This window comes from Vulpes lagopus, chromosome 1 (genome assembly GCF_018345385.1).
Source record: "Vulpes lagopus strain Blue_001 chromosome 1, ASM1834538v1, whole genome shotgun sequence".
Classification (NCBI taxonomy): Eukaryota; Metazoa; Chordata; class Mammalia; order Carnivora; family Canidae; genus Vulpes; species Vulpes lagopus.
In genome coordinates this window covers 159,962,099-159,983,610 of record NC_054824.1, presented here as the reverse complement: position 1 = coordinate 159,983,610, position 21,512 = coordinate 159,962,099, and the positions used below count along the sequence as shown (strand labels likewise).

The 21,512-nt window shown below is 38.8% G+C and overlaps 1 long non-coding RNA gene across 1 annotated transcript in view; it reads right to left on the bottom strand.

Moving 5' to 3' along the window:
• Positions 1–8,203: 8,203 nt before the first annotated feature.
• Positions 8,204–21,512, bottom strand: part of LOC121496770 — a 114,677-nt gene continuing 101,368 nt past the window's right edge. The window contains exons 2-3 of the long non-coding RNA XR_005989340.1: positions 19,822–19,934; positions 8,204–9,148 (exon numbers count right to left, since the gene is read on the bottom strand). This is a non-coding gene — a long non-coding RNA (uncharacterized LOC121496770). The remainder of the gene's footprint in view (positions 9,149–19,821; positions 19,935–21,512) is intronic.

Below are 21,512 nucleotides of genomic sequence, written 5' to 3'. Positions count from 1 at the left end.
TGGGGAAAAGTCATTTACTACCGTCTAACACACCCTGAGTCACAAGACCCTTCAGATGTACATCAGTGGGTCATATGCTTGGGGGCTGATTGCCAACACAGATTTTGGGGATTTAGAGATAAAGGAAATTTCTAAAGGAATTTTTATAGGTTAAAGTAGACTTAGAGGCCCCTGGAGGTTGGGCTAAGGTTGCCTTTTGCCCTTAGCGAAGTATTAACATTGAGGATGGTCACTCTGCCTATTTCAAGGACTTGTCAAGGGGCTATAGGTAGTAAGGGAACTTAATAATTTTTCTTCTGCCTTTGTTTTCCTCATCAATTAGTATTAAATACGAAACTTATTCACCCAGATTTCCTAATGGTCAAAGAAACTCATGTTACCTCTGTTGCAATTTGTCAGCAAAAAGATAATTTAAAATGATGGTTAATTTTGTCTTTCTCTAAGTTTTCATGGGTAATTGTTAAGACAGTTTTCTTTTTTTTTTAATAAATTAATTTTTATTGGTGTTCAATTTACCAACATACAGAAAAACACCCAGTGCTCATCCCGTCAAGTGTCCCCCTCAGTGCCCGTCACCCATTCACCCCCACCCCCCACCCTCCTCCCCTTCCACCACCCCTAGTTTGTTTCCCAGAGTTAGGAGTCTTTATGTTCTGTCTCCCTTCCTGATATTTCCCACACATTTCTTCTCCCTTCCCTTATATTCCCTTTCACTATTATTTATATTCCCCAAATGAATGAGAACATACACTGTTTGTCCTTCTCCGATTGACTTACTGCACTCAGCATAATACCCTCCAGGTCCATCCACGTTGAAGCAAATGGTGGGTATTTGTCGTTTCTAATGGCTGAGTAATATTCCATTGTATACATAAACCACATCTTCTTTATCCATTCATCTTTCGATGGACACCGAGGCTCCTTCCACAGTTTGGCTATTGTGGCCATTGCTGATAGAAACATCGGGGTGCAGGTGTCCCGGCGTTTCATTGCATCTGAGTCTTTGGGGTAAATCCCCAACAGTGCAATTGCTGGGTCGTAGGGCAGGTCTATTTTTAACTCTTTGAGGAACCTCCACACAGTTTTCCAGAGTGGCTGCACCAGTTCACATTCCCACCAACAGTGTAAGAGGGTTCCCTTTTCTCCGCATCCTCTCCAACATTTGTTGTTTCCTGCCTTGTTAATTTTCCCCATTCTCACTGGTGTGAGGTGGTATCTCATTGTGGTTTTGATTTGTATTTCCCTGATGGCAAGTGATGCAGAGCATTTTCTCATGTGCATGTTGGCCATGTCCATGTTAAGACAGTTTTCAAGGTCTTTGGTAACCTAGACCTTTAAAGTTTTAAAAGTTTAAAGTTTTGCTTGGATGATAAATTGGATTGTATTCATTGGACGTATAACCTAAATCTTTTCCAAATATGATAAGCTTGTAAAGCAATGATTACTGAACGTAGGTTTGGACTTTTGACTTAGAAGCAAAGAGTACTTGGATCTGATGGTAAACATGCTTTGTGTGCTTTATTAAAAAAAGGTGCCGTGGGAAAACATGTTTTTAAAATTATGAAATACCATAAATTAGCTATTAAAAGAATTCTGGTATGACATTTCACAATCCATTATGTCTTAGTTTTTACTGGAGACTAAGGTTTCTTTTTGAGACTAAGTTTTCTAAGAGCTAAAATTCTTCTGCTAAATGTAAAGGACTGATGGCAATAAGGGAAACAACTCTGAATAAAGAGTTGTTGCAGAAGGTTTATGAAGGGAAATCTTTAGAAAGGAATTTTATATGTGGTCAGTGATGTAGTTTTGAATTTTGGATGAGTTTCAGAGCTAAAGGCCAAGAAGGAATTCTTGAGATGTCCTTGGTGCAAAAAGGTGGTTTTATTAAAGCATGGGTACGTGAAAGAGCTGCACTGGGGTTGTGAGGAGCAATTGATTGTATTCCATGGGGTTGGAAGAGGTAAGGAAAAAGGGAGGTCTCCATAGGACTTTCGTATCCTAAAGAAGACCCTCAGATACTGGAGGCCTTACTATTATCAAGCTAAGTATGTTTTTCCCTCTAGCAAAGCATTAACTTTAGGATAGTTGGAAGTTTCCTGGGAGGAATGTCACACATAGTCCACCCAAGAGCATGTGGGGAGGAGTTTGTGGGGCCTCAGCTTTTGCTTTGACCTCAACTGGCCTTCTGCTCTCTCCTCAAGGACTAAGGTTGAAATGAATGGATTTAAAAAAAAAAAAAAAAAAAAGAAATGAATGGATTTTAAAAGTACATTGATAAAAGATTGAAATTCTCCTTTTCTATCTGTTCAAAAAACAAAAGTTTTCTTGGATTGTTGATCTGCTCTTGATAAGGAAATGTAAACAAAGGCTTTTTTTCTCTTCTCTGTGCCCAGAAAACTAAATCTTTTGTTTTGTTTATATCAGATCTTTGATTACTTAGTTAAAACTTCTCATTATTAAAGGAGCTAAGTTTTGGGGTGCCTGGGTTGCTCAGTGGTTGAGGCTTTGCCTTTGGCTCAGGTCCTGATTCTGGGGTCCTGGGATGGAGTCAGGCATCAGGCTCCCCACGGGGAGCCTGCTTCTCCCTCTGCCTATGTCTCTGCCTCTCTGTGTCTCTTATGAATAAATAAATAAAATCTTAAAATACATAAATAAAGGAGCTAAGTTTTGCTAACCACTATATAACCCTACTTTTTTTGTCTTTGGAATCTTTTCTTGCCACCTTGGCTAAATAAATATTTAAGTTTTAAGTTTTGTACTGATCTGTAATTCTATATAGGCATGTACTTTATAACTTTTTGAGTTTTTTTTTTTAACAAACTCTTTTGAATTTAAATTGTAAATAAAGTTTCTTTGACTAATTAGGTGTTTTTATTTGGTATGTTAAGTGACCCTGAAAGCATTGCTAAACAAATAATAAGCCTTAAGTTATGTTTGGGTAAATGCTATAACTAATCTAGAGATTACATGCAATTCTTAAGGTGTTTTGTTTCGTTTTTGCAATTCCTAAGGTTTTAATAAGTTTTGGTATGAGGCCATTACTTGATATTCTGATTATTGAAGTGCTGTGTGTTATAGAAATAACCAGACTGCCAGTTATATTGTAACCTCTTATCAGATACTTAACCATGTTCATTTTTGAGTCTTTTGCCATTTACAGTTATTGTTCTTATCCTCTTATCCTTGTGTTTGATCTTCAAGGAGATTCATAGAAAGGACTTTTTTTTTTTTTTTTTTGAGATTTTCTTTATTGGAGCATAGTTGGTTGAGTAAAATCCAAGTTATTGTGGGGCTTGAACTTAGAATCCTGACATCAAAATTTGAGCTGAGATCAGAGTCAGATGCTCAACAGACTGTTGAAACTTTTGGATCAGTGTGCAAGTGTGTACCACATCATAATGTGACATGCATGTCTTAACTGTAACTTATGGTCCAAAAACTTTGTAAAGCGCTGCCTTAGGTGATCTCATCCAGTGTCACGGTTTTTAATACCACCTCTATGCTAATGATGCACAAATACAAATTTATATTTTCAATGGAAATTAATTGCTAAACTCCAGACTTACCTATATAGTCACTTACTTGGTATTTCAATTTGGATGTCAATCAAGTGTGAAAACCTGTGTGATCAAACATAGAACCCCCACATGTGTGCCCAGCCTCCTTCTCTTGCAGTCTTCCCCATCCCAGAATAGAGCAATTGTATGTTTCAAGTTCCTCAGGCCCAAAATCTTACAATCATCCATATTAACTTCTCCCTCATATCATGCATTCAATGTATAATCAAATTCTGTCTTCTCAAACTTTTACATGGATCATGAGTCTTGATACTTCTCACCTCCACCCTGGCCCAGCTGCACACTGATAGCTTGCCCATGTTATTATAATAGCCTCCTTTTTTCCTTGACTTTCTCTAGTCTATTTTCAAAAGATCAAGCAAAGTGACCCTGGACAAATATAAAACAGTGTACCCCTTCTCTAATTTAGAACCCCTTAGGGCTTCTCAATCTCATGCAAATAAAACCCAAAGTCCTTACAAGGACACATCCCACCATTCCTCTCAGACCTTATGAGTATTACTCTCCTTGACATCAACCCTCAGTCACCATCCCATTCAAGTTTGACCTTACCAAGTACACACTTACCTCAGGGCTTTGACACATGCTTTTTAATTTACCTCAGAGTCCTTACACTAAATACCTACTGACTGATCCTATCATTGTATTCAAATGTCATCTCATAGTCCGGCCTTCCCTCTACTCACTATCTCTGTTTTCTTACTTTATTTTTCCCCATAACACATAAAACTGGGCACCAGATAATATCCTGATGAACTTGTCCTCAGTTGCCTTCAGGATCCATGTGTCCTAGGGCAGTTTACAAGGCTATGGAAATCCAGTTGCCCTGTGAGTCACAGACAACTTTTGAATCAGAGTATGTTTTAACTATGCATATTGCTCTCCTTTCTTGTCCTCTAATGCCCTGGGATTCCACTGTCTTCTGAACTCCTATAGTTTCTGCATCACCTGGGAACTCAATAGAGATGCAGATGGGACCCACAGAATCAGACAGCCAATCACATATTGCTAGAATGTAGGTTCCAGAGTCAGACTACAGAGGGCTCCATGCCAACTCTACTCTTCATGACTTTGTACATGCTTCTTAACCTCTCTACACCTACCTTTCCTCCTTTGTCAAAGGCAGAGGGCATCGTAGTTGCTAGGCCCTCTATGTCCCAACTGAAATCAGTGTTATGTCAAAACTTGCACTGAATGGCTTAGAAACTTTTTCCTTAAGAAGCTTGTTACCTAAATAGTAGAAGTTATTTGTTACTTAAGTAATAACTGGATGCTGGGTGGTGGTGGTAGTGGTGGAAAATGGGATAGTAATGACAAAAGGAAGCAAGCCAGGAGCTGAGTGTCTGGGGGGAGGAGGAGGGGTGAAGGCAGCAAATAAATGGAATGGGAAAAGTGTGCTGATAAGAAACACGGAAAAAAAAGGAGTGTGAATAATCAAAATAGATAATAAAAAATGAGATGATGCCTTAAAAAGCAAGGACCAAAGAAAGAACAAAAGAATGAGAGGGGAAAAAAAGAGAGAAGGAAGGAAGGAAGGAAGGAAGGAAGGAAGGAAGGAAGGAAAGAAAGAAAGAAAGAAAGAAAGAAAGAAAGAAAGAAAGAACCAAAGAAACAAAAGAAAAGAAAAAAGAAAAGAGCTCTAGGAGCCTATCAACAAGGGCAGGAAATGCTGAACATTTTTGGAAACAATTTGAACATTATCAAAAGCAAACCCACAGGCCCTTTTTGCGCCTTCAGCATCTCAACTGCTAAATGAGTTACAGTAAAATCCAGAAGTAGGGCAGAAGAGGAGTTATGCGTAGGAGTTCAAACCACATCAGCTACAGGCAGGGGGGGATTGCCCCAGGGGACAGCCAGTGACCTGTCCAAGGTTTGAGAATGTCACCAGAAGTAGGCAGGGACACACAGTCCCCACAGAGCAGACAGAGGGGGCATCTGTGGGGTCTGCCTGGGAGAACCTCTGAGGGGAGGCTCCCTAGAATGGTGTAAGAGCTTGTAAAGGGAAAACAAAGCAGAGAGCAGCTTTATGGTTTTATGACTTCAAAAAGGACTTAAGTAGAACTTTGAAGGATGGGAAAGATGTAGATGACTGGAGAGGAAAGGAGAGGATATTTTAGAAGGGGAAACGTTCTGAGCAAAGATTACAAGGCAGGAATGAGTCTGTAAGTGTGTGAGCATACATGCATTCATGTCAGGCATAGGGGGACCAGTCAGGGGCACTCATGTTTGTAATGGGAAGTAAAAGGAGACAGGATTTTATATAAAATTACATATCTTGGGCAGTCTCGGTGGCTCAGAGGTTTAGCGCCGCCTTCAGCCCAGGGTGTGATCCTGAAGACCCAGGATTGAGTCCCACGTTGGGCTCCCTGCATGGAGCCTGCTTCTCCCTCTGCCTCTGTCTCTGCCTCTCTCTCTCTCTGTGTCTCTCATGAATAAATAAAATAAAATATTTAAAAAAATAAAAAAATAAAATTACATATCTTATATGTATTCTTATGTATAAAGCTCTATGATATGTATATCATAATCTCTAGCTGAGTTTAGACTGAACATCTGCATGGAGTGTATCTTTTGGGTCACAGTATCATCCAAGACTAGGTACAACCTAGACTAGAGAACCTCCTCACAGACCTCAAATAGAATCAGTGAATTCATGTGACTTAATCAAGGAAGTAGGACAATAAGAACTGTAGCATATTTTCTGTTGCTAAGGGATAAATAAGTTAAGGGATAATGCTGTTTATTATTAGGACATTTCTGAGAAGTACAAAGCCAGCCTTGCTCCCTGCTTCCCTTCCTTCCTGCCTGTCTGCTTGCCTTCCTGAAGTCTTTTTTCCTCCTCCTTCCCATTACTATTTACTAAATACCAACTATGCTCAGAGCACCTAGCAAATGACCATAAGGATGATCCTTGCTTCCTGGAGCTCCCATTTTACAGTGAGGGAAGGGGAGAATGGGGGAGGGGGAGGCTGCTGTGGTCTGGTTCAATAAACTACACTTGACTCTCTTCCTAATGAAGAGGAAATCAAATGGTTCATACTCAGTTTTAATTTCTATTTCCTGAGTATATTCCTAACTTGCTATTAAAAAAAGCTAAGCTTAACAAGAATTAAAATGACAGAAGTAGTTAATATATTAGAAAACACAGGGCCAAAACATGTGGGAAACATGCAAACTTTATAATAAATAAACACAACTTAAAACAAGTATGAGATACTATTGCATATTTACTGAATTGAAATTTTAAATGTATTATAGGACATAATGTAATGAATTGGTTCAATCAGACAGTATATAACAAGAGCTAGAGGGTTTGTTATAGCTTATGATTTAATCATCTCATTTTAACAAATACATTTCAAGAAAAAATACAAAAAAGGGAAACGAACCAGAAATGTCATTGTTTATGGTAACTTCAAAATTTGACAAAGTTGAAAAGACCAGCAATTCCATGGCTTCCTCAGCATTTCCAAGACTTCTTGCCAGTATACTGTCTTCACTTGCACTCTCCCTAATTCACCTTGCAGACAGAGGTCAAATTTCCCATTAAAATGTTGAAGAAAATTCAATCTACTCAGTTTTAATATTGTTTCTTTTAAATCAATAAATCAGAGGAAACTATCTTAGTGACGAAATATTCTTCCATTAAAAATGAATCCATCACAGGGCACCTGGGTGGTTCAGTCAGTTAAATGTCTGCCTGTGGCTCAGGTCATGATCTCGGGGTCCTGGAATCAGGACCTCCAAATCTGGTTCTCTGATCAGCAGGGAGTCTCTTTCTCTCTCTTCCTCTGCCCGTCCTCCTGCTGGTGCTCTCTCTCTCTCTCTCTCTCTCTCTCTCTCGATGAATAAAATCTTTTGAAAAAAATGAATCCAGGGCACCTGGGTGGCTCAGTGAGCATCTGCCTTTGGCTCAGGTTGTGACCCTGTAGGGAGCCTGCTTCTCCCTCTGCCTATGTCTTCTGCCTCTCTGTGCATCTCTCACGAATAAATAAATAAATTTTTTAAAAATGAATCCATTAAAGTTGGTTTATTTAAGTGACAAATTTCCTCTAGCATTCACTGGTCTGATATTAATTATTTGGCTGAGTAGCTTAAAACAGAAAAGTGTTTACAGAACTACCTCTTGAAATATCATCAGATACAAAAATCAAATTCCTTTTAATTGAAAAAGTAAAGAGATAGTAATGTCTTAGTATCATATATGGTACAAGGCTCCCTATCCCATGATCATGGAAGTAGCTCCTGGTGAGAGTCACCAATCTTCACTTGGGGAAGTGAGATGTGCCTGGGATCTGTGTTTTCCTAAGATTGCTCTTCAGGGAAAACTTATGAGAAATATTAATAGGTGTCCCTTGGGGAAAAGGTTTTGGAGGTTAAATTAGTCAGAAGAAAACTGAAAAATACAAAGTGAAAAACTTTATTCCCAAAGTGAAAAACTTTATTTTAGGTTCTGTGTATTTCTGGAGGGAAATCTCCACTGAAGGTATTCACAAACTTATTTGATAAAGGAATCTTGTTTGCTCAAGGAATCTGAAAAGTTAATGCTATACAGAAGGCACTCAGAATACCGGGATCCATTATTTTTAAAGATTTTATTTGAGAGAGAGAAAGAGAGAGAGCACAGCAGAGGGAGGGGCAGAGGGAGGGGGAGAAGTGACTCCCCACTACGCAGAGACTCTAATGTAGGGCTCTATCTCAGGAATCAAGACCTGAATCCAAGATAGATGCTTAACCAACTGAGCTACCCAGGTATCCCTTGAGATTCATTTTTAATTAACTTTGTAAGAAAAACAATAAAACTTTAATCAAAAGATAATTATTTAGTTTTGTCCTCTGATCCTTACTATTTTATCTAATTGTAGTCATTGTGTGTGTATTATTTTATACTAGGTTTCTTACTTGACATTATTTTTCATTATTTCTAAGTATTGTCACAGTTAATATTATCACCATTTCATATAGATAACTCTATATTTATGATCTTGAAATACCATAGGGAACATGGTCATTCCCAATTTAACATATGTGCAATATTATTGTTTAGCCTCTGGGGTTCCCAACACTTTTCCTGCCCCAAAACTCCTCAGAGATAAAATGTGTTCCCATCAGTAATAATAATCAGTTACACAACACTCTTATACACACATAAACTATAAGACTGTGTGTAAGATAAGATCATGTCATACAAAACACCACAGTACCCGGATATTGCACAGAAATGGAACATTATTTCAGCTTGGAAAAATGACAGTCTTTGCTTCATCTTTTTTCTTCACCCCACAAATCCAATTCATCAGCCAATCCTACAGGTACCACTTCCAAAATTTAACAATAGAGAACACCTACTGAGGGCTTAGTATGTGCTAGGAACTTAAAGAGCTTTTTGGCGTGTCCGGGTGGTGCAGTGGGTTGGGCATCTGACTCTTGATTTCAGCTCAGGTCCTAGTCTCCACGTCATAAGATGGCCTCCATCCCTGTAGGGCTCCACGCTTGGCACAGAGTCTGCTTGTGATTCTCTCTTCCTCTCCCTCTGCTCCTCCTGCTCGTGTTTTTTTTCTCTCAAATAACTTTAAAAAATTAATATTATAATATTAAATTTATAAATATTAAACTTATTTAGTACTTATAATATCTCTATAGGCAAATATCATTAGTCTAATTTTACAAAGAGAGAAACTGAGGACAATGAAGTTGAGTTGCCAAAGGTCTCATGATTTGTAAGTGTTGAAATTGGGATGATGAACCCAGGCAGCTTGATTCTAGAACCTGCAAATCTATGTCCATGCCTTTCTGCCCCATCACTCAGAGCCCTCTACCTCTCTTCAAATTCACTCCTATGCTCTAGATGAAGCCACCCTCATCTTCTGCTTGGACTTCTAATGGCCTCTTAAATGCTCTTCTTGCTTCCACTTTTGACCGCTGGGGAATCCATTCTTCCTATGTCATCCTGGGTGATCTCTCTAAGATATTAATCAGCTTATGCCTGCCCCCCACTCCTTGCTGAAACTCTTCCACGGTCTCCCATTGCACCTAGAGTAAAACTCAAAGTTCCTACCAATATTGAGTACACAAAGCCTTGAGTGATCTAGCCTCCACCCAGCTCTCCCACCTCATCTCACACCAGGTTCCAGGCTACATTTCCATTCCAGATCTTTCTCTCCTCAGGGACTTTGCACCTGCTCCTCTGTGCCTGGAATGATATTCCCCAGACTCTTCACATGACTCTTCACAGGTTCCTTTCATCTCTCCAGGCCTCAGCCTCATTGCCAAATCTCAGGTAGGCATGAGTGAACTATTCTAAAACCATCCTCTGCTTTCTCCTCTCAGAGCACCACACTTATTCCCACCACAACACTTTACTCTGAAATATTTTTATCTGCTCACTTATTAATAAATTGCCCTCACTAAACTCTGAGCACCTTGAGGACAAAATGCTGGTCTCCTTTATTCATTCTTGCAACAAACACATATCTTGGTACAAAGTCAATGCTCAATAAATATATCTTGAATGAATGAATGAATGAATGAATGAGGAGTGGAGATTTATAAATAATATGTCAAATTGAAATTTCATGTGCCCAGGTGGCTTGTGGCTGCCTCAGGTTGTAGCATAACATAACACAAAGAAAGTGAAGGGCACCTGGGTTGAGCATCTGCCTTTGGCTCAGGTTGTGATCCCAGGATCCTGGGATCGAGTCCCCCATGGGGCTCCCCAGAGGGAGCCTGTTCTCCCTCTGCCTATGTCTCTTACTCTCTCTGTCTGTCTCTCATGAATAAATAAATAAAATCTTTAAGAACAAAACAAAACAAAAAACAAAGTAAGTGAAAAGATAGGAAGCAAGCAGTGTCATCAATGCCTTCCAGAACGTGTTGCACAGCATCATGGGACATAAAAGTAAAATGAATGTTGGAGATCTGAAGTTTCAAGGCTTGAGGATCCCTGGGTGGCTCAGCGGTTTGGTGCCAGCCTTTGGCCCAGGGCGCCATCCTGGAGTCCGGGGATCGAGTCCCACGTCCGGCTCCCGGCATGGAGCCTGCTTCTCCCTTTGCCTATGTCTCTGCCTCTCTCTCTCTCTCTATCATAAATAAATAAACAAATCTTTAAAAAAAATAATGAAGTTTTAAGACTTGCTCACTGAGTTATTTTAGAAGCTATAGAAAATAATAGGAAGAAGAAGGTGAGAGAGAGGGATGAGGGACTAACCTTTACTAATCTGGCCCTGCTCTACATGCTTTTTATGTGTAAACTCAATGACTTCTTGTAACAACTACTCAGGAATCTATTGGATAATAATTAACTATCCCCAAACTTGTGGCTTAGAAGAAAATAAATATATTTTCTAAATATAGTTATATTTCACAATGATGTAGGTCAAGAGATCGGACAGAGCTCAGCTGGACCTCGCACATACCGAAGCTTGGTAGTCACTCAACTGGTGAACCTGTTGTCAGAGGAGCTAAGAGACTCACATGCTGGGTGCCTCAGCAGTGATGGCTGGAAGGCTGGGCTCTGCCTTTATGTAGTGTCTCCACAAGGTGGTTGAACTAACTTCCCTTCTTTTTTTTTTTTCCTCTTTCTTTTTCTTTCTTTCGTTGTATTTATTTGAGAGAGAGAGAGAAAGACCGAGCATAGGTGGGGGAGGAGCAGAGGCAAAGGGAGAAGCAGACTCCTGGCTGAGCAGGGAGCCTGACACCGGGCTCAATCCTATGGTCCTGAGATCATGACCTGAGCCGAAGCAGCCACTTAACCGACTGAGCCACCCAGACACTCTGGGTATTTGAACTTTCTACGTGAAAGTTCAGGGCTCCAAGAAACCAAGGAAGAGGGTGCTAGTCTTAAAAGCTAGGTTAGAGCAGACTTCCGGTTTACTCCACTGATCAAAGCAGTCATAGCCCAGCCAAGATTCAAGAGGAGGAGAAATAAATGCCAGTTCTTTTTTTTTTTTTTTTAAGATTTTATTTATTTGTTCATGAGAGACACAGAGAGGCAGACACATAGGCAGAAGGAGAAGCAGGCCTCCTGCTGGGAGCCTGATGCAGGACTCGATTCCAGGACTCTGGGATCACAACCTGAGTCGAAGGCAGACGCTCAACCTCTGAGCTACCCAGGGGCCCTAAATACCAGTTCTTGATGGGAAAGGTAACAAAGAACTTGTGGCTATCTTTAATTTGACAGAATAATTCTTTGAGATAAGGGTACTATCATCTCCAGTCTTCAGCTAAGACTAGAAGCAGATGGTTGGTAAACCCAGATAGGTTTCTGCCTTAATTTCAAAACTGATTAAGTAGGAATAATTAATACCTTTCCCCAACTATGCTTTACAGAGTAAAACTGTGAGTAAACATCTAGTAACAATCATGTGCAGCATGCTGTGTTCACCATTGTGGGGTGTGGGGGAAGGAATAAAAAACCCAGTTTCTTGTTCTATGTGGGAAAATTACTTGAAAATTAAAAAAAAAAAATAAAGTACATGAACAAATGAAGAAAGAAAGTGTGGTGTATACATACAATTGAATATTACCCTTTGAAAAAGAAGGAAATGTTGCCGTATGCAACAACATGGATGAACCAGGAGGACATTGTGCTACATGAAATATGTCAATCATAAAAGAAATACTGCCTGAATCCACATACATGCAGCATCTAAAAACAGCCAGTCTCACAGAAACAGAGTAGAATGGTGGTTGTCAGGTGCTGATGGGGGAGAGAAATGGGGAATTGCTGTTCAACAGGTATAAAGTTTCAGTTCTACAGGATGAAAGTCCTAGAGCTCTGCTGTGCAAAACTATGACTATAGTTAACAATAATGAACTGTAAGCTCAAGAATTTAAGAGGGTAGACCTCATGTTAAGTGTTCTTACCACAATAAAAAAAAGACATTTTCTTAAAAAAAAAGGGGGGGGGGGCTCCAATTCCATCCTTACCTAAACCTAATTATTTCTCAAAGGCTCACTTTCAAATGCCATCACATTGGGGTTTATAACTTCACCATAATAAATTTGAGGGACACAAACATTTAAGCCATAATAATGTTTTTGCTCAATGGCTCCAGAATTCAACATTCACAAGAGCATCTGGAATGTTCATTATCTCAGAGAGTGTGTATCATACATAATTCTATTTCATGCTATTCATCCTTTAAGGAGTGTAACAAAAGGATCAAAATAATTATCATAGAAAAATAGAAAATAACATCAAACTTTCATTTTCCAAGCTTGTCACCACAACAAACACCTATTCTTGCCTTAGGCTTTGTAGAGTTCCCTTCATTTCCTCCGTTACTGGCTATCAGTGGGTTTGGGTATGACCCACCTTCTCTCTCACTCACAGTCATAAAGGTAAAGGGTACACAGAGAGAGTAAGACTCACGAAGCCATGACTCATTTTTGAGAGTTTGATCAAATGCCAACAGATAGCAAGAGATAAATGAGTCTTCAATAATTGGGCAAATGGAAACCAGTAACATTATGGGTGATTATTTAAGTTTCATTATTAATGTTCTTCTTCCTAAAATTGTAAATAAATGTAGTTCATTAGGCAAAGGATACAATCCTAACACCTCCTAGGAGTAGAGAGAAGTTGCACTTTTCAGCTACATGTGTGATGTACTCACATATATAAAAGGTGAGGTAATAACTCTTAGACCATAAAACTTTAGAGTTTCATATCACCCTGGTAAGTGTACCTTATTTATGAAACAAACTATATAATGAGTTTCTCTTTCAAAATGTATTCATTTTCTTTCCTTAAAAGCAGCACAAAGGGGAAAATGCTTTCTAAAATGACCTAAATCAACATCCGCTACTACGTAACTAGGATAGAGAGTTGGAAAGAACCTGAGAGAATCTAGCCTCCTCATTTTGCAGAAGAAGCAAACTGTAGTTTAAAGATAAATGTCTTGCTCAGGGCAATAGAGCCAATGAACAGTCATGCTCAACTGTATCAAGGTCTCCAGAGCCTCTTTACATATAGATCCCTTTTCAGCACCCACAATGAGTCTGAAAGTGGTTGTCTCAGCATTCTTAACCTTTATCTTCCTGGATCGTGGCATTTTGAGAAGAGAATGAAGATTAAACAGTAGTTCTCCTTCATAAGCATCGTATCTAGAATGTAGCATGCATTTATAACTGTCTGGAAATCAAAAAGCATATCACATTGAAGAGAAACAATTCTGACCTGATAAAAATAGCCCCTCCCCCAAGTCATAAAGATGATAACTAGCAGGATTTCTCTGTTTCTTGATATGAGACTTACTGCCTCAACAATATTTTAAGCTCTGTTGTCAGCTGGGACTAATCATTTATTTTGCTTCCCCCACACCAGAGTGCCAGGAATGTTGTTACAAAAGCTGTATTTTTTATCCTGAAATCAGAACACATACTATTTAAAAGGATTTTTAAAAAAAGATTTATTTATTTATTCATGAGAGACATAGAGAGAGGCAGACACACGGGCAGAGGGAGAAGCAGGCTCCATGCTGGGAGCCTGATGTGGGACTCAGTCCTGGAACCCCAGGATCATACCATGAGTCGAAAGCAGATCTGCCCAATCACTCAGCCACCCAGGCGTCCGAAAAGGGATTTTTGTACCACTTCTTGGAGTGGTGAATTATCCAGCAGATAGTGTTTTGTTGTTGTTTTTACTAAGATAGAATGTGCAAACCATACAATTCACTCATTAAAGTGTACAATTCAGTAACTCACAATTTGTCCACCCATCACTCTAATAAATTTTATAACATTTTCATCACCCCAAAAAGTAACTCCACATCCCTCCACCTCTATTTCCAACCAGTCCCCGGCCTTTGGCAACCACTAATCTACTTTCTGTTTCTATCAATTTCCCCATTCTGAACTTTTCACGATATGCAGTCCTTTGTGTCTGGTTTCCTTCATTTAGCATAATGTTTCCAAAGTTTGCTCATGAGCATACATCAGAACTTAATTCCTTTTTATGGTCAAATAACATTCCATTGTATGGATACACCACATGTAGTTATCCATTCATCAGCTGGTGGACGTTTGAGTTATTTCTACGTTGTAACTATTATTAACAATGCTAACATGATCATTCATGAACACATTTTTGCAAAAATGTAAGTTCTCATTTCTCTTGCATAAATAGGAGTGGAACAGCTGGGTCGTTGGTAGATTAAATTTTAATGTGGAAATATTTGAGTTAGCAGAACATTTGTTATGATTTATTTGGGAAATGGGACATACTAATTGAAATAAGATCTGTCTGAAATAAACTGTTGCCAAACCTAAGGGAGAAATTTGTCAGTATTTGTTGGACTGGATCTAAGTACTGGGTCAATCTTTGCCATTTGCCTATTGTAGACTGCCCCCACATTTCCCTAGTACACCTCTTTGACTCAGTAAACTCATGGAATGATTCTGAAAATGTATACTTGATATTCATAAAAGGCAAAATGTGTATATGTAAAATTGCACCTCATATTTCCTTAGCTTCTTAAAGAGACTTGAGTCCCCTAGATAATTTCAATAAAACTTCACATTATAAAGTTGGAATAAAATTACTAATTGTTAAAACTAGCAGTGTTTGGATCAAATTTAACAAAACCATAGAAATGTAATTTATGTATTACAGGCACACTTTATACTCTATTGCTATCCTCTTCAGTTTCAATGGGACCTCTAATTTGGGTTCATTTTATAAAATCTAGAATGCGATATTACTATTTTTAAGTTCTAAAAATTCATGTAGGGCAGCCCAGGTGGCTCAAAAGGACTGCATATCGTGAAAAGTTCAAAGTGGTTTGATGCCTGCCTTCAGCCTGGGCCTGATCCTGGAGACCTGGGATGGAGTACCTCATTGGGCTTCCTGCATGGAGCCTGCTTCTCCCTCTGCCTGTATCTCTGCCTCTCTCTCTCTCTCTCTCTGTGTCTCTCACGAATAAATAAATAAAATCTTAAAAAAAAAATTCATATATCCCTGTTTTCAAAAATCATCTAATCATATGTGTGAACTTAACTAATATTTAGTGTTTGATCAGTAGGACAACCTTCACCTGATGTGCAGCATTGTTTATTTGACAAAATGTAATCCACTTCATATGCTTCATGTCTGCCTTATGACATAGTTTCCAGGAACTCACTGTGGTGAAAACTGGGACTTTTTGCACTAATGTGTTGGACTGTACCCTTCCTGACCTCACCATCAACAGCATTGCAGATGACTCTCTAGTTGTGTTATCAAGGTAGCACTGGCAAGAATGTGGTGTGGGAACCTTGATGATGGTAGGCTAGACTCTCAGCAATATACTTCACCCGAAAGTACCTGCTAGTGATAAGATTTGCTCTTTATGTGTTTCTCTTCAGAGAAAAATTAAAGGCCTTTGCTATTATTTACCAGGCTGATTTAATCCCCCTGGCTGTCGATCTTCAAAATTTGATAATACAACTGAAAAGTCAGACACTTTCCTTTGCAGTAAATGCTCTGAATGGTAGAATAAGACTCAGCTGGTTCCTAAATTCTTAGTTCAACTATGTTATGGCTTTCACAATAATTATAATTTAGTATCCTCTCAGTTGTCATCATGTAAAATATGATCCACTCGCCTATTCTCTCATGGCCAGGATTATTATATTCAATTCAGACATCATGTGATACAGAGCAAGATGACTTTGGAAGCCCTGAGTTCAAGCCCTGGTTTTCTTATTTATAAGATGATTACTTTGGATAAACCACAATCCACCAGAATCTCAGTTTATTCCTTTGTAAATTGGAAGTAATCCTCTCCTGTATTATATATATATATATATATCCAAATCCTATCTTATTCTCCTCTTCTTAATTAATGGAAAGACTACATCCTCAGCCTTCCAAGCAAGGGGCTTGGAGCCATTAGAATTGGGACTGTGGACAGGCAGATCTGACCTTTAAAAACATCCCCTTTGGACTTCTCTCTCTCCTTCTGATATGGTAAACTCATGTGTTGAGATGTGTTGTTTTCTTAGATTCCATATTTGTCTATGTTGCATCTACTAATCAAACTAATCCAGAACAAACTAATTGCCACAGTTGTTTACAACCCGTCTGCTTTTCAGCTTTCCTGACTGCACAAAAATTATATTATAAACGCTCCCCCCCCAACCAATCCCAACTTCATGTCCCCAACTACCCTCTTTATCTAACTCTCACATACTAATCTAGTATGCTCCCTGCCCTAAATCATCCAGGGCCAGTTACCACACAAAAACTAGAGATACCATCCTTATAGACCAGAACCCACCAGTATTATTCAAACTAGCTTTTCCCTTACCCTGCCTTACTTCCCCACAGAAAACACAATAATGGCTCTGGGCCTATGCTTTCCCCTTGCTCCTGCTTTCCCCTTGCCTCCTGACCAACAATGGGTGGCACTTCTCCACATGGCCTTACTTGGTACACTATGCCTCTTATTTCCAGGCGAACTATGAATAGCAATAAACTTTACTTTCAATAACGTTGACGTCTCCATATCATCACTCAGTCGCCTTTATAGATTAGGACCTAGGCATCAATCAAGATGATGGCCTCATAAGATGAAGAATCTTTCCTGACCAGCATTGGTTTTTCCATAACTGGGTAACAAATGTTTATTTTGTTAAACCACTGAAATTTGGAGAGTAATTTTACTATAGTGATTTTACTACAGTTGAACCTGACCTAACCTGGGAAGCGAGAATTCAATTATTTCAATGATTAGGGAAAAATACATGTATTCAAAGTATATAATAATTCATGGTACAAAGACATGTTTTGAATTCAAAAAATGGTAGTTATCAGGATGATAATTCAACAACAATGTCTAAAAATAATGTGTATACACAGAGCAGATATGATCTGTTTATTACTCCATCAAATGAGAATAACGGATTTTCACCACATATGGTGCAGATCATTTGAAACCTCACTTAAAACAGAAATTGTTGCATATATAAAAAAATACACTTTGGCAGTTTGTTCAAAGGGACAGGGAGTCATCTGCACAGAAACTGGAAACAAGAAAAAAATATGTGCTCATTGGGAGTGGCACTCTGTGCTAAAATAGATGCCACAGAGAGAGAACAACAGTGGATTCTAATGAGAGCCCATATCAAAACATGTGGGCAGATGATATAAATTATAGACATTGCTTTACTGTACATTTTCTTCTTCCTTGGACAATCTACATAGGAGGATTTATTTATTAAAAGGTAATGGCTTAGTTTATAATTTTTTTTTTAATTTTTATTTATTTATGATAGTCAGAGAGAGAGAGAGAGAGAGGCAGAGGCACAGGCAGAGGCACAGGCAGAGGGAGAAGCAGGCTCCATGCACCGGGAGCCCGACGTGGGACTCGATCCCGGGTCTCCAGGATCGCGCCCTGGGCCAAAGGCAGGCGCCAAACCGCTGTGCCACCCAGGGATCCCGCTTAGTTTATATAACTCTTTACAGCTTACAAAGCATGCTAACAAACATTCTAGTAAAAGCCATATGGAATGATCAGGGAAATCATAATGCTGTCTGTACACAGAAGAAAAGAAAGTTCCCTGTGTACAACAGCAAATCACTGCCTCTATTCACTTTATATACTACTTCCAGAGCTTAGAGATTATATTTTTCTGACAGTAAAGCCAGAAAAAAAAAGAGGCCAAAAGCATTGACATCACCTGGAGCTTGTTAGAAATGCAGCAGCAGGACCCCCTGAAATCTTTGTATTTCAACAAGATGCCCAGGTGCTTCCTATGCACATAGCTTAAGAACATCGTTCTAGGAGAATATTTATAATTGTGTGCCTGAGATTTGGGAACCTCCAAACTGGACCAGAAAAAATAGAATATAAACACAGGAAAAGTCTAGACTAAAAGTCTAGACTATGCCTGCAACTAATTAATCAGAAAACCTAACCATTTTAGTGTATTCACAGTGTTTCCATTACTCATTAATGGAAAAGGAGAAAGACTGCTTGGAGTCTAAAAAAGAGAAGCCTAACAAGTAATGATCTCCCTTTGTCTTCTATACTGTTTGAAAAGATGACATTTAGATCTATCAATGTATATATTTGCTCTGAGAGATATAGATAGGGTGCATTAGATCATGATGTTGAGTGTCTCGTAATATTCTCATAATCTAATTTTGTTTTCCATTTAACCTACTGATTATAATTTGACTTCCCATCTCATGTAATTTTTCTTTTTTTAAAAATATTTATTTATTCATGAGAGACACATAGAGAGAGGCAGAGACATAGGCAGAGGGAGAAGCAGGCTCCCTATGGGGAGCCTGATGTGGGACTTGATCCCAGGACCCCAGGTTCACGACCTAAGCCAAAGGCAGATGCTCAACCACTGAGCCACCCAGGTGCCCCCTTCATGTAATTTTTCTACATGGAGATAACTTGACCAAACAATCAGACCAAAACATTCTAGATCACTGGCAATTATGCCTTCCATTATAACTTAATATGCTGGCTGCCTAATTTCAAAATCAGTCGATTATGAATGTGGTTAGGACAAACAAGTCTACCTAAGTCCACAATGACTACACAAATAAAATTTGTTTTTCTGAACATCGATGACCACTTCCTAAAAACACAACTGTGTGGGGTATGGCCACATGATATGTTGGGATAATGATAACAAATGTCTATTAAATATTTAGTATATTTCAAAAGTGCTTTGCCTCTATTAAGTCCTATAACTCTCATAAGCCATGTATTATCATCCCCATTTCACAGATAAGAAAACAGAGGCACAAAGTCATTTAGAAACTTGAGTAAGTGATAAAGTGACAGAAAAGAATTTTAACCCAGGCATTCTGGCACCAGAACCTGCCTTCTTGACCACTGTGCTATACTGCCAGTATCCTGTCGCAACAGTTGCCACACACTGGCCTTTTCTTGTTTACTTTCCCTACCCATCCTATTTTAATCAACTTCAAAAACATTAATAGAAGTACCAAGAACTAGAGCTCTTGATATAGCCAGGAGATTAAATGACCAAGCCTCAGTAGGTGACTCCCCTGTGTGGGTGAGGACACTCCCCTGAGCCTTGTAGGTTAAATACAGATATGCTAGATCCTAAGAAGACATTCTCTACCTTGCAGTTCCTTGGATTTGTTTCTCCCAGTCTTGAGATTGGAATGGGACAGAAGCCAAGACTGGATAGAACTAGGGCAGTGGTAGGGGACAGAGCTCACTTTGATGGGGGTTTCAGCAAGAGTTTTACAGAGACAGAATGTGCTTTGCCTTACCTGGATGTCTATGGTTACATTTCTCTTGGGACAATCCCAGGAAGTGGCTGTGGCCACACAAAACTCAAGGATTTGCAACCCTGAATCTTCGGTGAAATACCAGCATTATACACCTGCCAAGCACAGCAGAAATAGCATGTCATTTCACAGATAAGAAAAATTATAAACTGGAGTGGAAATCTTTATCTTCATTGCGATAAGAAGGGCAGAATGGGCCTGTAAAAAGTTCTCTATGGTGTCTCCTACAGCCTTTGTAGTCATCTGCTATAAATGGCCAGGACTGTTCAGTATATTCTTCTTGTGACATTAAGTGAGTACTTTACAATCTTTTCTTTGCCCTGCATGCCTCTGAGAAACACTACATTTCTGTTAAGTTAGAGTCACACTTCAAATGAGATTTGTAAAAAAGTACATGTTCCCATTCCTTTCAGTACTAAAATATGAAGTTTGTGTTGCTTAGTATTTTTAAGAAGCACTTAGTAATATGCTGAGTAAATGTCATTGCCTAGAAGAGAAAACCAAGTTAGTAAAAATGGGCAGTAGTGAGCCTTCAAAATAAACTTAAACTGAACCTGGACATTTAACAAGTTCAGATGTTTAGTGATTAATAATTGAGCTTCTATTTCCCTCCTGGTTCTTGGCAATAACAAAGACAAAGAATGTTCAAACAGGCAATAAGTAATAACTGCATTCTATGTTTGCTAGGAAAGCAAAATATTTTATTTTGTATTTATAAGTTATAAATATCCCAAAGTTTCCAAATATTTGCCATCTATCTATCTATCTATCTATCTATCTATCTATCTATCCATCTATCATCTTTATTATTATTACACAGGAAGCATTGGAATAATTTCCCAAGGGTCAGGATGGACTACCACAGCAAATGAAAATGTTGCCAGTTAGTGTTAACTAATTTCTTTATAAATATTAATCATGCGGTTGATGGCTTTTTTTGCTGTTCATGAGAAATTGTACAAGCTTACTAAGTATGTATTTTCTTGCTATTTTTTTAGAAACTAGATTCAGAATTTGCACATGTAAAACAAAACAAGTCACCTATTCTTAATCTGAAGTATAAAAAGGTTTGTCAAATTTGAGTGAATTTCTGACAGTTTAAAATGTCTTATGCATTTCTGAACCACTATTTGCTTTTTCAAAGATTTAAGAGTCTAGAGACTTAAAAATGATTGGTTTGTGGGGTGCCTGGGTGGCTCACTTTGTTCAGTGTCCGACTCTTGATTTAGCCTAGGTCATGAGATCAAGCCCCATGTCAGGCTCTGCACTGGGCATGGAGCCTCCATAAGATTCTCTCTCTCCCTCACCTGCTACCCTCCCCCACCCACTTGCTCTCACACACACTCTCTCTGAAAAACAAAAAAAAGATTGACTTGTGTACAATCAACTAGAGTGCAAGACTGATGAAATGTAAAGATATGTTCATGATACATCAAGGAGAGACCAGGTAGTTTACTACATCAAAATGAGGCTCAGTAAACCTGAGGCTGGTAGAGAATTTTGAAGATAAGGAAGTGCAACTGTAAATGAAGAGAGCTAAATGCCATAAATGAATCAATAGAAATAGATAAAAACAATGTATAAGAGCATAACATATGAAATAAGTTAGAATTAGGAGAACTGCAATTCAACATACTCGGGATAAGTGTTAAAAATATCTCAAAATAACTATT